This window comes from Prionailurus bengalensis, chromosome X, assembly GCF_016509475.1.
Source record: "Prionailurus bengalensis isolate Pbe53 chromosome X, Fcat_Pben_1.1_paternal_pri, whole genome shotgun sequence".
In the NCBI taxonomy this organism is placed as follows: domain Eukaryota; kingdom Metazoa; phylum Chordata; class Mammalia; order Carnivora; family Felidae; genus Prionailurus; species Prionailurus bengalensis.
In genome coordinates, this window is record NC_057361.1 from 112,160,919 (window position 1) to 112,176,246 (window position 15,328).

The 15,328-nt window shown below is 44.9% G+C and overlaps 1 protein-coding gene and 2 pseudogenes across 1 annotated transcript in view; 1 reads left to right on the top strand and 2 right to left on the bottom strand.

Annotated features, from left to right (window-relative positions):
* LOC122477833 (P2R1A-PPP2R2A-interacting phosphatase regulator 1-like) overlaps positions 1–15,328 on the top strand; it is a 102,400-nt gene that overhangs the window by 49,626 nt on the left and 37,446 nt on the right. The window lies entirely within an intron of this gene.
* LOC122477835 lies at positions 701–2,554 on the bottom strand (annotated as a pseudogene).
* Positions 12,834–14,018, bottom strand: LOC122477836 (annotated as a pseudogene).

Sequence of the window (15,328 nt, forward strand, 5' to 3'; positions counted from 1 at the left end):
ATGGATGAATGGATAAAGAAGTTATAGTGTATATATATATATACGATGGAGTATCACTCGGCAATCAAAAGAAGGAAATCTTGCCATTTGCAACTACGTGGATGGAACTGGAGGGTATTATGCTAAGTGAAATTAGTCTGAGAAAGACAAAAATCATATGACTTCACTCCTATGAGGACTTGAAGAGACAAAACAGATGAACATAAGGGAAGGGAAACAAAAATAATATACAAACAGGGAGGGGGACAAAACAGAAGAGACTCCTAAATATGGAGAACAAACAGAGGGTTACTGGAGGGAATGTGGGAGGCGGGATGGTCTAAATGGGTAAGGGGCACTAAGGAATCTACTCCTGAAATCATTGTTGCACTAGATGCTAACGAATTTGGATGTGAATTTAAAAAAATAAAAAATAAAACAAGTTAAAAAAAAGTAAAAAAAAAATAATAAAAATAAAGATAACTGAATAACTATAAAAACGATTAGGCATGTGTTTAAAATAATATTTTAAATATTATTTTTGACATTTGAAAATGTTCATAATATAATGTAAAACCCAAAATAGCTTATCAAATTGTATATTCAATACAAAAATTTTGCTTCAGATATTTTTTTCAGTGTTTAAAATAAATATACTGTGGTAGGAATTTGTCCAAAAAAAAGATTATATGGTAGATACTCAATTAGCTATTTCCCCATCTTTTAATTTCTAAAGCTACATAGATTAATAAAACACTCCAGATAAGTTCCTTATCCAATCTCCTGTATTTGTTAAAACCTTAGTAGAACTTTTTATCAAACACTGAAAGGAGAACAAGAGGGCTTTCATGCTGATGGGAAGGGCAAAGAGAGTCCCTACAGCCTGGCCAAGGAATCTGAAGAACCTCTTGTCCTATATCATTTTCTACTCTTTGTCCCATGTCATTTTCTACTCTTTGTCCCAATCGTTGTACCAGTTTTTAGACACGGTCGAGCTGCATCCAGATTGACTGGCCTCTCTATTGAGAGGCACCTAACAAGATGACAGTGACAAGCTAGGGTTCATAGTGATGTAGAATACCATTTCTTGTCCTTGATCTGATCCCAGTTCTCCTGACCAACCTAATCTATACGTTGGTCTTCTTTCCAGCCTAATGACTCCTTTGCCTTTTATCCCTTTCGCCATGCTTCCCACATGGTAGGCACTATTTAAATGATCCTGGTAAACTGTATCTACCAGCTCCAAATAGCAGCAGCCCAGTGCCTTCCACCATGTGTATGTGCCTGTGTGCTTAATTTTTTGTTTGTTGGTTTGTTTGTTGTTGTTGTTTTTTTTACTGTTCCAGTCAGTGGAAGGGAAACTTTATTGAGGGCACAGGGTCTTGGGGCTTGGGCAGGAGCCTGCCCTACAAGCAAAGTAAGAGTCAGTAGAGGGGCCTTATTTGACCTTCTCGGGGCGCAGGTTTTTGGTGTGGCCTCACTTTTTCTTGGCGGCAGTTGACAGCGCTGGGGTGCAGACGAGAATAACACGGCAGATTTTACCTTGTCACAGTTGTATTTCCGGGCCAGCTGGCGGAGGGAAGGCCCAGTGATGCCCCCCCCCACGGGCAAAGCACCAAGCGCAAGGTGGATTCTTTCTGGAGATTGTAGCCTGAGAGAGTGCGGCCATCCTCCAGCTGTTTGCCCGCAAAAATTAGACGCTGCTGGTGAGGTGGGATGCCCTCCTTGTCTTGGATTTTGGTTTTGACATTCTCAGTGGTGTCACTGGGCTTGACCTGGAGGGTGATAGTCTTACCCATCAGAGGCTTCACAAAGATCTGCATCTGTGTGTCCACAAGGCTGCTGCCACCGCCCCACTCAGCTACCTTGTTCTGTGTGCCTAGTGTTTTCAAGAGAGTAGTTTCCTCACTGCAAGGACTGCATCTTGGTGCATAGTTTCCAACAGGATGCTTAATACTTAATACTTGCTAAGCAGAAGTAACTTTAAATCTTCAACTTTTGGGGGCATCCGGCTGGCTCAGTTCGGTAGAGCATGTGACTCTTGACCTTGGTGTCGTTGAGTTTGAGCCCCTCGTTGGGCATAGAGATTACTTAAAAAAAAAAAAAAAAAAAATAAATCAAAAAAATAAAAATGTTTGTAAAAATCTTCAACTTTTGAAGAGTTTTCCATTAATACTATGCTTAAAGTCAACTTTACTGAGATATAATTTACATACTTATCACAAACTGCACCCAGTTTAAGCCTGCAGTCAAGATACAGACCACTTCCATTGCCAGAGAGAAGGCCCCCTTGTAGTTAGTTAATCTCAACCCCTGCTGCTGGCTTCAGGTTATCACTGGTCTCCTTTTCTTTATCACCATAGATTAGATTCTCTTTATGATGTTTCACATACATGTATAATCACATAGTATGTACTCTTTTGTGTCTGGCTGGTTTCGATTAGAATGTCCTTGAGATCCATCCATGTTGCTTTCTGTATCAGTGGTTCGTGACTTTTTATTGTGAGTCACATTTCATTGTATGTATATGGCACAATTTGTCCATTCGCCTTTTTAAAAAAATTTTTTAATGTTTATTTTTGAGAGAGAGACAGAGACAGAGAGACAGGGCGTGAGTAGGGGAGGGACAGAGAGAGAGGGAGACACAGAATTCAAAGCAGGCTCCAGGCTCTGAGCTGTCAGCACAGACCCCAATGTGGGGCTGGAACTCACAAACCGTGAGATCATGACCTGAGCTGAAGTCTGACACTTAACAGACTGAGACACCCAGGCGCCCCTGTCCATTCACCTTTTGATGGACATTTGGGTTGTTTCCAATTGGGGGCCATTACGAATAAAGCTGCTATGAATATTTGTGTTTTAACTTTTATGTGGATGTATACTTTAATTTCTCTTGAGTAACTATCTAGTAGAATTGCTATATTATAATGGTGAGTGCATGTTTAACTTTATTCAGAAATTGCCAGCCTGTTCTCCAAAGTGATGTTACCATTTTGTATTCCCACCCGCAGTGCATATTCATTTGAGTACTTCATGTGTGTGGTTCATTTAAACAGTGTTTGCATTTTGAGATCCTGCTTTTCTAGAGGATTTGTTGTGTTAAATCTCCCTTAAGATAAGAAAGCCATCAGTGAGAGTAAGGGAATATGTTTAAATACGTTTATTTTATTTAAAAAACGCTCATTGGATTTTATTTGTTTTCAAAGAATTTACCCTGTATATCTTGGGTTTTGTTATTTGGCCAAATGCAATTATTCATCACTGTTTAAAATGATCAGCTAAAGGGCATACTTCCTTCAAAAGATAATCCTATTTGATTTAGAAAATAAACTGACCTGATTTTCTCCAGAGTCTTCTAAAATTCTTAGGAATAGCTTCATATGACTTCCCACTTCTTTTTAGTTAACTTTGAGATAAATTCATAGATAAATCATTCTCAGAGAGAAGCTATGGCTCGCTAAACTCCCAGTGACGTAGTAAATGTGTATGTAGCCTCTCCTACTCCCTCCTTACTGGCAGGTGAAGAGTCTGACTTTATAGATATTTGCCAGTGTCCTGTTGGTCAGGGGCTGTGAGCATCTGGAAAGCTATGAAGCATGGTATCAGCCTTTGGATCTTGGTGACAAAGAAGAAATTCTTTTTAAATGAAACAAGGGGGCGCCTGGGTGGCTCAGTCGGTTGAGCGTCCGACTTCGGCTCAGATCACGATCTGGCAGTCTGTGAGCTCGAGCCCCGCGTCGGGCTCTCTGCTGACAGCTCGGGGCCTGGAGCCTGCTTCAGATTCTGTGTCTCCCTCCCTCTCTGCCCCTAACCCACTTGCATTCTGTCTCTGTCTCTTTCAAAAATAAATAAACATTTTTTAAAAAAATTAAGTGAAACAAAACAGGGGCCGCTGGGTGGCTCAGTCGGTTAAGCGTTCGACCTCAGCTCAGGTCATGATCTCACAGTTCGTGAGTTCGAGCCCCACATCCGGCTCTGTGCTGACAGCTCAGAGCCTGGAGCCTGCTTCGGATTCTGTGTCTCCCTGTCTCTCTACTCCTCCCCCAGTCGTGTTGTCTCTCTGTCTCTCAAAAATAAACACTAAAAAAATTAAATGAAACAAAACACTAGATGTACTTTGTCTGTTTCACCGTACCCAAGATCCAAGTGTTTATTTTTTTTTATTATTTTATTTTTTTTTTTCAACGTTTATTTATTTTTGGGACAGAGAGAGACAGAGCATGAACGGGGGAGGGGCAGAGAGAGAGGGAGACACAGAATTGGAAACAGGCTCCAGGCTCCGAGCCATCAGCCCAGAGCCCGACGCGGGGCTCGAACTCACGGACCGCAAGATCGTGACCTGGCTGAAGTCGGACGCTTAACCGACTGCGCCACCCAGGCGCCCCAAGATCCAAGGGTTTATAGAGCACGTGTTGCCAAGCAACAAGCTTTGCTAATCTCACTTTAGCATATAGGAACTCTAGTGTAAGTTCCAGGGTTGTTTGAGTCTTGTCTGGGACTCCTCAAATGCTGGGCATGAGAAGGAAGCCATTTGTATACTAGAAAATGTAGTGCCACGTTCACCAGGCTCTCGACTAGAGGATTTTGCTATCTCCTTTTCTACACTGTAAAATCAGGAGTAGTGTGCTTGCCTCTAGGATTTCTATCCCATCGTAGATGATCTGCACAGAACCGATTTCGTACTATTCTCCTCTGTGATATAGGACCCACATTAACACATTGCATTTGTGGGCTATTTGGGGTCATTTGGCAATGCCCGCTCTGCCCCAGAGAACTAACCCCTTCTGCTCCCAGCTTTTTTTGTATCTATGAGAAGCTTTTCTTTAGTCTCCAATTTTCTCGAAGCCATTTAAAAATACCATTTACTCTATACAAGAGCTTGTCTTTCCTTTATAAATCAAATACATTCCAGGTTTACTATATTATATTGAACTTTTCTTGGTCGTAAACCTTTCAAGGAACCTGGATTCATCTCTGTGACTCTGTGGAATTGTTATTCAATGGTAACTGCACCAGACGTTTTTCTGGTTCGAATTCTTTGACTGAGTGGTTCAGAGTCCTGTATTGTTTCATGTGAATGAAACGGCTCTTTTTAGAAACGCAGCACACTTCTCAGGAAGTTGAAAAGCAGGAGCACACTTTGAGATATGAAGCAGGTTAAGAGCACCTAGGCACTGTGTCTCTGCTGATGTATTATTGACTGTATTTAGATTCTGCTCCTCTCTCCCTAAAGACTTGAAGCAGAGACCGTTGAAGTTGATACAGCTTGTCATCGTTTCTTCCCACCCAGCTTTCTGCTGCCTGTTTCCTTCCAGCTGTCCAGGTGCCCGCTCCTCCACTAGTATCTGCCCAGGTCAGCTCCCTTCCAGAAGGGGCCAGGGCCGATGCTCCAGAGACACTTCTCACCTCTTCTAATCAAAACTCCCATCGTATGTGGAGAAAAGGGAACACCCATGCACTGTTGGTGGGAATGCAGACTGATGGGTTGCGTGTGGAAAACAGTGTGGTTCCCAAGAAATTCAGAATAGATCTACTCTATGACCCAGTAATTCTACTACTGGGGATTTACCCGTAGAATGCAAAAACACTAACCCAAAGGGACACCTGCACCCCTGTGTTGATAGCGGCGTTATTTACAATAGCCAAAGTATGGGAGCAACCGAAGTGTCCACGGTATATATCTATAATGGAATGTTACTCGGTCATAAAAAAGAATGAAATCTTGCCATTTGCGACAACATGGATGGATCTAGAGGATATAATGCGAAGTGGAAAAGTCATTCAGGGAAAGACAAATACCATACGATTTCACTCATGCGTGGAATCCAAGAAGCAAAACAAACGAACAAAGAAAATGAGACAAACCAAAAAACTATAGAGAAGAAAACAGTGGTTCCCAGAGAATAGGTGGGTAGGAGGGAGGATGGGTGAAATAGGTAAAGGGGATTAAGGGTACACTTATGTTGATGAGCACCGAGTAATGCATACAAGTGTTGAGTCACTATATCGTTTGCCTGAAACTCATACAACACTGTATATTAACTCTACTGGAAAAGAAAAGCTCCCATCCTAGCCAGTCTGACATCAATTTGGACGTCCTGATTAAAGTTTTTCACAGGAAATTGGAAGTGGCCAATAAATTTAACCCTGGGGAGGGTTGTTTGTATTTTAAAGCAACAATTTAGCTCTAATCTCCATCACTGGAATTTGGGGCGTAGTGGTCAGGAGATGACGTAGATGGGACGGTCCATCCCCTTCTTGCCCCCTCTCCAGCGCTCCCCAGACACAACGAAGAGTGGGTAGAAGCCACAGGCCTTCTCTCCTCTCTCTCCATTATCGTCCCCATTTGTTTAGGAGCAAACTGACACTTGGGAGGCTTACGCAGTGCCCAAGTTTCTCCCTGGGGACAATAATGGCACCGATAGCATGGAAGTTGTTGTGAAGACAAAATTATCTGCTACGTGCAAAACGGTAAGCTTCCTGGCAAATCGTAAGCACACAATTTTATAAGTGCTTGTTGTGATCGTTCTTATTTACCAGCTGGTCTCTAAAAGGAAAAGAAGAGGCCAATCCTAGGTATCTTCCAGTCTCCCTTTCTAGACATTCGGCATGCCATTCTTGGTTTTTATTTACACATGGGTTATAAAGCTTCCTTTAACGTAAGTTTAAGGGATGCCTGGGTAGCTCAGTCGGTTAAGCGTCTGATGCTTGACCTGAGGTCAGATCTTGATCTCAGGGTCAAGAGTTCAAGCCCCGCATTGGGCTCTGCACTGGGCGTGAGGTCTACTTAAGAAAAGAAACAAAGAAATCCAAGTAGGGAAAAGTAAGTCGATTTAAACAGAATTGTTAGGTGTCACGTGGTATGTGGATGTGGCAAAGATGTTGATGAATATAAGTAAAATGCCTCCTTCAGTGATTCCTCATCACTAGAATAAGGTCAAACCGTACTGGAGTGGCCACCGTATTTAATATTGTACTGTGAAATATTAATATTAACTATTAATATTGCTCTCTCCCCCCACCCCCGCCTCCCAGTACTCCTGATCCCCTCTAGCCTGCTCTGCTTTTTCTTTTTGCTCTAGGATGTATCACCTTCTAACATTTTCTATAGGTGACTTTTTTTTTTAATTAATGTTATTCATTTTTGAGAGAGACAGAGACAGAGAGCCAGCAGGGGAGGGGCAGAGAGAAAGGGAGGCACAGAATCCCAAGCAGACTCCAAGCTCCGAGCTGGCCCCACAGAGCCCGATGAGGGGCTCGAACCCACCAACTGCGAGATCATGACCTGAGCCGAAGTCGGACACTTAACCGACTGAGCCACCCAGGCGCCCCTAGGTTCCTTATTATCTTTATTTGTGTCTCTTTGTTGGGATGTAAGCCCCTCCAAGGCAGGAACCTTTTACTGGTTCTGTTCATGAAGTGAGCACAGTGCCTAAAACAGTGCATGGCCTTGGAGATGGTCACTAAATATCTGATGATCTCGCGGTCTGTGAGTTCGAGCCCGGAGTCGGGCAGCTCCGAGCCTGGAGCCTGCTTCGGATTCTGTGTCTCCTTCTCTCTCTGCCCCTCCCCGACTTGTGCTCTGTCTCTCAAAAATAAATACATGTAAAAAAATTTTTTTTTCAAAGATTTGGTTACAAAAATGTCCATCACCGTCTTGAGTTTGTAGCAGTGAAGACTTTGCAACAGACCCAACATCCATCAATCAGAGTTCAGTTCAAGAACTCATGGTGACTCTCACTGGATGAAGGACCATCCGGCACTATGTACCAAAATTATAAATGCCCATAGCCTTTGAAGGAGCAATCCTGCTTTTAGGAGTTTATCTCGCGGATATACTTGCTCATGTAACAAATGAGCGTGTGTTGGTGGCTCACTCAAGCGCACTCGTCACTCCTACTAGACACAGCAGTGACAGAACTCATTAAATTATTATGTGGGGCTATATTTATTGATGTGGGAAGATCAGAAGAGCTAACATTAATGCAGCATGCTGCGTGCCAGGCACTGCGATAAGTGTTTTTATATATTTTTATCTCATTTAATCCTCGTAACAGGAGGAAATGGATTCAGGGAGGTTAATTTACTTACCCAGGGTCAGTAATCCGTAGCAATTGCTAATACGGAGCAATGCTGAGATGTCTGAAATATGTTATGACAAAACAATATGTACACTACGATCCACTTTTATGAGAAAAAAAATACCCATAGATATGTAAGTGCATAGATGTGCATTAAAAAAAAAGCTTGGAAAGAAATATATCAAAATATTAACAGTCGGCTGATGCGATTGTGGGCGGTTTCTCTTTTCTTCCTTTTGCTTGTAATTTCCTGATTTTTCTGTCAAATTTTGGGGCTGACTTGGAGGGAGGCAGTCCCGCCAGGAGGCGTGAATTACTTGTGTAATTTTAAAGATGGCTCCATTTTTAAAAGCTCGGCGGTAGTGCGGAACAGTGACACAGATTTGTGGGAAGCGTTTCTAGGCTGAGAGGGAAAAAAAAAAACACCAGTGGGGAGGGAGAGATTGCCCAAAGGGAAAGAGGATGGCTCCTGGGGCCAAGTGCAGGCGGAGTGTCAAAGGCACTGGTGGAAGAGGCAACCTTGAGGAGCAAGTGCCTCGTTTCCATGAGGCTGAGGGGTGGGGGGCAAGCAGACGGGGGGCTGGGGGAAAGGCAGAGAACTGGCGCAGGGCTAGGGAAAGAGGGAGCCCTGAGAGCTCCTGCCCAATGACCTGTGTCCTATCATCGAAATGCAAAGCTGGCCCTCTACTGAGGGGTCGGGCAGAGGGGGTTGGGTAGGGGATCTGAGGAGAGGGAGAGGATTTGGAACAATCAGTGAGAGAAATTTGATACAGATATATAAAAGGACTGCCTCGCAGCCCTTGGGGCCCCGCTGAGGCTGGCTGGCCTGGCTTTGTAGCCGAGCCAACTTCATGACCTTCTCCAGCAATAGCCAGCAGCCTGGGAGTGGGGGGTGGAGAGAATGGGTGGTGGGATTTTCACAGGGCTGGGGATTGGCAGAGCAGGTGCTGCAGGAGGACACGGGGAGAGCGAGCCCAGGGGTCAATGCTAGCGTGGCTAAATGGGGCTGACCTGGAAGGAGGAAAGGATGCCAGCAGGCTTACTGATGGCGTCTGGGAAAGGAGAAGGGAGGAAGGACAGGCTGGTGGCCGTGTGGGCCAGAGAGTGTAGAGCGAGACCAATCGGAAACTGAGGTCGGAGGGGTGTTTCTGAGTTTGACACGTTGAACTGTCTCCTCTGGAGCCCTGGGGGGAAGCGGGTCGTGCAGCAAGGAAACGGTGCGGACGGAGGGGTGAAGACGGCGGTACAGTAACGCCTACCTGATAGAGGGCAGTTTGGCAATATCTGTCAAAATTCCAAAGGCACGTTCCCGTTCGTCCAGCAGTTCAGCTTTGAGGGGTGTCTCGTCCAGATATACTTACTTGCTTTTGTGCAAGATGCGTGTTGAGGGTGAGTCGGGACGGCGCTGTCTGTACCGGCCACAGATTGGAAGCAGCCGAAAAGTCCATCAATAGTGATTTCACTGGTTACATAAATTGTGGTTCATAAAAGTGGAACGCTAGGAGGCTGGAGAAGGGAGGACGTTTGTCTTGCTAAGTGGAAGAGGCAAGGCACCGATCAGTGGGAATAGTTCACAGTCTATTTGCTAACGCACGCGTAAAACCTCTCCAGACGGATACATAAAAACTGTTCATACAGGTTGCCTCTGAGGAGGGAGAGCTGTTGGCTGGGTGACAGGGTTTGTTTAGAAGGCAACTTCTCATTGGCCCTTCTGTTTCTGTTGTGTAGCTTTCGTCTTTCTTTATGGAAGTATAAGCGACAGAGAAAAATTGTATATATTCGAGGTATACAATGTGATGTAGCTTTTGAATTTGGAGCCACGTGAATATATTACTCACTGAGGGAATAAAAATAATTAACTGATAACATTATATATAGACATCCATGTATCTGTATGTAATTTGGATCTCTTAGGACATCATTAAAATAAAAGCACAACGAAAACTCCCACCAGAGAGTTTGCTTCGAACCAGTCAGTTTGCCCCGGGGATGGGTGGGAATTCGGATGCCATGAAACTGACCATGTGCCAGTAATTGCTGAGGCTGGGGGACGGGTACGTGGGGGTTCGTTTTCATCTGAAACGCGAAATCGCCGCTCTTGTAGGGCAAAAATGCCCACGTGGTGGCAATTCCATGCAGTTTAAGCTAATGCTGTTCTCATTTTTTGTAAATTTTCCATGATACAAAAGTTTTCAAAGACAGAAAAACAAGTGAGCTCCCTCCACACTCTTGCTAGGAATACTCATCCCGGCTCTTGTATCTTATAATTCAATGGGAATAAAGTCCCATTCCCCCGTCAACTTTTTTTTTTAATTTTTTTAAATCTTTATTTATTTTTGACAGAGAGACAAGAGTGTGAGCAAGGGAGGAGCAGGGAGAGAGGGAGACACAGAATCCGAAGCAGGCTCCAGGCTCCGAGCCGTCAGCACAGAGCCCGACACGGGGCTTGAATTCACGAACCGAACCGTGAGATCATAACCTGAGCCAAAGTCGGACGCTCGACCCGACCGACTGAGCCATCCAGGTGCCCCGCCCCCGTCAACTTCCGAAACAGCGTGCTGCCTCTCTGATTCCCTTTATTCTGGGACCCGATACTATTTTCAGGACTTTTCCTGTTAACAGCAACCTCTCCCCACCCTGTTGTGTGTTAATTGGGTACCACCTTATCCTTATTGCTGGTGAAGCTCATCCTGTTCTCAAAAAATCACGTCTTTAGTTTTTTATGATCACTTGATGTTCTCTTCCTGCCTCACGGTCTATTATTAGCGATCCTAACTAATTTGGGGCCATGCATTTGTCCAGGTTGCATATATTTATCCGTCTGGGGGCTGATGTCTCTAGGACATTCAGTATACAGCCTTAAGTTGTTTTGCTTATGTCTGCGCTTCTTCTGTTAGCTAGGAAGCTACGGGGACTTTGGCCTGGCCCCCAACACCTGCTAATCCATGCCTTGTTGTCTGTCCTCAGGAGGCAGGTGGCTTCCCCTTGCTGCCTACAGGTCCGGGCATCTTCCCTGTGCCCCGCAGTCCGTCGGTCAACTCTGCTTGCGTATGCCCCTAGTACCCCCAAACTTAATCGGTTCCTCCAACTTGAAGCCTCCCCTTTACTTCCTCTAGAAACAGCCTCCTATGACCCCCTTCCTCAGGCAGTCTAGGTTTGGCATACCTTCTCTGTGCTCTCACAACTTCCTTTGTGACGCCAAAATGTGCTGGCCTCTTTTTTTTTTTTTTTTTTTTTTTTTTGTCCTGTCCATCCCAGACTACGAGCTCCTGGGTTAAGGATCAAGCCTGTGTTTTGTTCTCCCTGGAATATCTCACACCGAGCACGGCATCGGGCACATGGTTAAATACTCGAAATAATACATTTTTACAATTTTAATTTGAAATACTTCCGGTGTACAGAAAATTGTGTGCAAAAATAGCAGAAAGAACTTTCACGTGCCCTTCATCAAGATTCATCTGGTGTTAGCATCTTGTTACATTGACCATTCTCCCTACACACACACACATGCGCACACACACACACACACACACATTTTTGCGTGTGAGGCTCTGGGGAGTAAATCGCAGACATCAATATGTGTTTCCTAAGGACAAGGACATTCTGTTAGATAAACATGGTAAAGTTGGCAAATTCAAGAAATATAACATGTTTGGAGAACAGAGACATTCAGGGTGGCTGAAGTTTGGTACATGACAGAGCATGAAAGGAAGCAAGTCTGGGGAACTTTGGCTGCAACCAAATGGTAGATTCTGGACTTTAGCCTTTGAGCCCAATAGGAAACCTAAAGCATAGGTCCTTCTGAGTTCACAGCTATTTTCTTCCTGGTCCATGATGCAGTCTAGGATCACACATTGTATTTAGCTGTCACGTCTCTTACTTCTCTCATGTGTCCTTCCATCTGGAACAGCCCTCAGCCTTTCTTTGTCTTTCAAGACATCAGCCTCTTGGAAGAGCACGAGCCAGTTATTTTGCAGAACGGTCCCCAGTTGGGGTTTGCCTGATGTGTCCTCATGATGAGAGGTCATGCATTTCTAGCATGAGTCAAACATTAAAAGGGATCCAGTGATTGTCGGTGATGTTAACTTTGATTAATTGTTAAGATGACGTCTGCCATGTTTTTCCAGTGTAAAGATACAATTTTTCTTTTTGTACTGAACAACTAATGTATGGGGAGATACTTTGAGACTATGTAAATAACATGTTTTTCATAAAACTTTCAGTCACTAGTTTTAGGATCCATTGATGACTCTTGCCTGAATCAGTTTTTACTATGGTTGTTGTCAAAGAGTAATTTTCTTTTTTTTTTTTAATTTTTTTTTTCAACGTTTATTTTATGTTGGGGACAGAGAGACAGAGCATGAACGGGGGAGGGGCAGAGAGAGAAGGAGACACAGAATCGGAAACAGGCTCCAGGCTCCGAGCCATCCGCCCAGAGCCCGACGCGGGGCTCGAACTCCCGGACCGCGAGATCGTGACCTGGCTGAAGTCGGACGCTCAACCGACTGCGCCACCCAGGCGCCCCTCAAAGAGTAACTTTCAACATAACATCGATGCATTGGTTAAATGAATTGCTCATTTGTCCTACAGAAGGGATGCCTCCTTTGCTAGGACAGCAGCTTCTAGTTGGCTCCAAGAGTGAAGTCTAGGTGGAGAAAAGTCGGCAGTGCTTGGAAAACTTAAATGAGGTCAGTTCTGCTCTAAGCCCTGCTGGCCTGTATCAGAACCCCACACGGACTCCGTGGCCTTCCCAAGATGGTCTCCATGCTGAGGCCCAGCAGCAGCGGCTTGCTCAGTCAGCCGCATGCCTGTGGGACCCATGCCTGCCTACTCTTACCATTTTCCATCAAAGGGGAGAGCAGAGAGGATAAAGATGGGGGGCACTCTTGCCTTCCATTTTGACTTATTTGAAAAACAGAAAGCAGAATTCAGGATTCCACCCAACCTTGTCTGCCATTCTGGAGACCACATTTTTAGACGGTGGGATCGAGGCATTGCTTTTTTTTTTTTTTTTTTTTTAATTTTGTCACACAAATTTATTTGTTATAGGCTAGCAATGTGTTAAATGGTGGAGCTTCTACTGGTCTTTCCACTCCTTCGGGCTTCTGATGGCCGACTTTACTGTGAGGGCAGAAGTGGTGTTGTAGGTCCAGGCGCCACCCGCTACAGTTTTCACGCGGGAACCACGATGCCAGATTCCCCACAGCTCGTCTTTTCGTCTCGGTTTTGTCACAGAAGGAGCAAGGCTACTTGGTGTGCTGGCCTCTTTCAAGCCTCCTCGCCATTTTCCTCAGGGAGGCACCACAACGGGTCCCGTATTTACCGACGATTCCGACCTTCGTGGTGCATTTAGCCATGTCGCCGCGAGCTAGGTCGGAGCCCAGGGAGCCAAGGCATCATGTTCATGTGGGTTCTTGTACAGAAAACGAAAGGCACCGTGACTACATGGAAGGCAGAGGGAAGTACATGGTGGAGTTATTTTTGTTCAGGGACTGTATTAGTTTCCTAGGGCTGTTGTACCAAAATACCACAAACAGGGTGGCCTAAAACAATAGAAATTTATTCTCTCACAGTTCCAAGAGCTAGGGCTTAAAATCTAGGTGTGGCAGGGGCATGGCATGCTCCCTCTGAAGCCTTGAGGGCAGGACGCTTCCTTGCCTCTTCCAGCTTCCGGTGGCCCCAGGTGTTTCCTGGCTTGTGGCTGCACATCTTCAGTCTCTGCCGCCATCTTCCCTGTGTGTCTGCATTTGCCTTCACATGGCATTCTCTCTGTGTCTGTGTCTTTGTTCAAATTTCCCTCTTCTTATAAGGACCTAGGTTATATTGGTTTAGGGCCCGCCCTGATAACCTCATCTGAACTTGATTACATCTGCAAAGACCCTAACATTCACAGGTACCCAGGGTTAGGGCTTCAGCCTCTCTTTTCGGGGGACCTGACTCAACCCATAACAGGAGCCATGTCTGAAGTCCAGCCCATTTGGGAACACAAAGTGGAGTGCTATTCCCTATGATGCCTCAGCCCAGTATAACAGAGCTCTCTGTCCTTCCTGCTCACTCTGGTCTTGGTTGGCTTGCCAACATGTAAGGAAGGAAAATGAGGCAGGTAGAACATCCTCAGCCCCCTTGAAATAGACTTTGGACGTTAATTTTCAAATGACCACAAGCGATGCACGTAGCCATTGCATAGAAGACAATAGTAGAGAACAGGAACAGTCTACGAGGCTCTGGCCCCTGCATTCCTTCACAGAATTCTCATACTTATGATATAACTAGATTTGTTACCATTTGACAGATGGGGGGCACGAGACCCAGAGAGATGAAGTGACTTCAAAAAACTCACACGACTACTGATACTAAATTTCAGTAAATATTTGTTGCCTGAATGAGTGAATGAATGACTCAATCTGGGACGGTATCTCTGGTCTCCATTTCCTGATCCATTACTCTTTCCACTGTACCTCACAAATGACTGAAGACTGAGGTGTGGTCCCAAGACAATGAAGTAGAGATCTGACCAGGTCGATTCCAGATTCTGTTGCTATATTTAATAACCTTCTGAATTCTGTGGTAATGAGCATGCCAGCCTAATTGATTTCTTTTCCTGCTCCTCTTCTGATACACCAATCAAGAGGCCATCTTGTCAAGATACTGAGGCATTGGCTTTAATTTTACTTGAGCTACATAATTGTCTAAGATTATATTTGCACTAAAGGCAGGCCTCATCACGGGGACAGTTTTCCTATAACAATATATCAAGGAAGTAAAGAATTCAACATGTTACCTTCATACTCAGAAATGGAAGACTGATATTCCCTCGTGCCCATTTCTGGGTTTCCATCAGCATCACTGAGGGAGCTGGGAAAGCTCCATCCAACAAGGACTCAGTAACAATGTGCTGTGTGCCCAACCATGGGCTAGGTGCTGGAGTGAAGGTGGGGGAAGAAGAGAAGGAAGCTCTCTCAAGGATCTTCCAGTCTAAGGGAACCATGTGGGCATCCACGTGGGAAACAGTGACCAAAGAGAAGTTGACACTTCCTAAGCACCTATGAGGTGCCAGTCACTTGACGAACCCGGGAAGGCAGATATTACCCCGATATAACAGATGAGCAAACTGAGGAACAGAGAGGCTGAGACAACTTGCCCAAGATCGCATAGCTAGTAAGTGGTAGAACCAGGCTTCAAGCCCAGCAGGCCTGTGACTCAACAAAAGAGAACAATATGAGATGGCTTATAGGCAAGCACTTGCTTGCATGGGCCAGATGAGATGC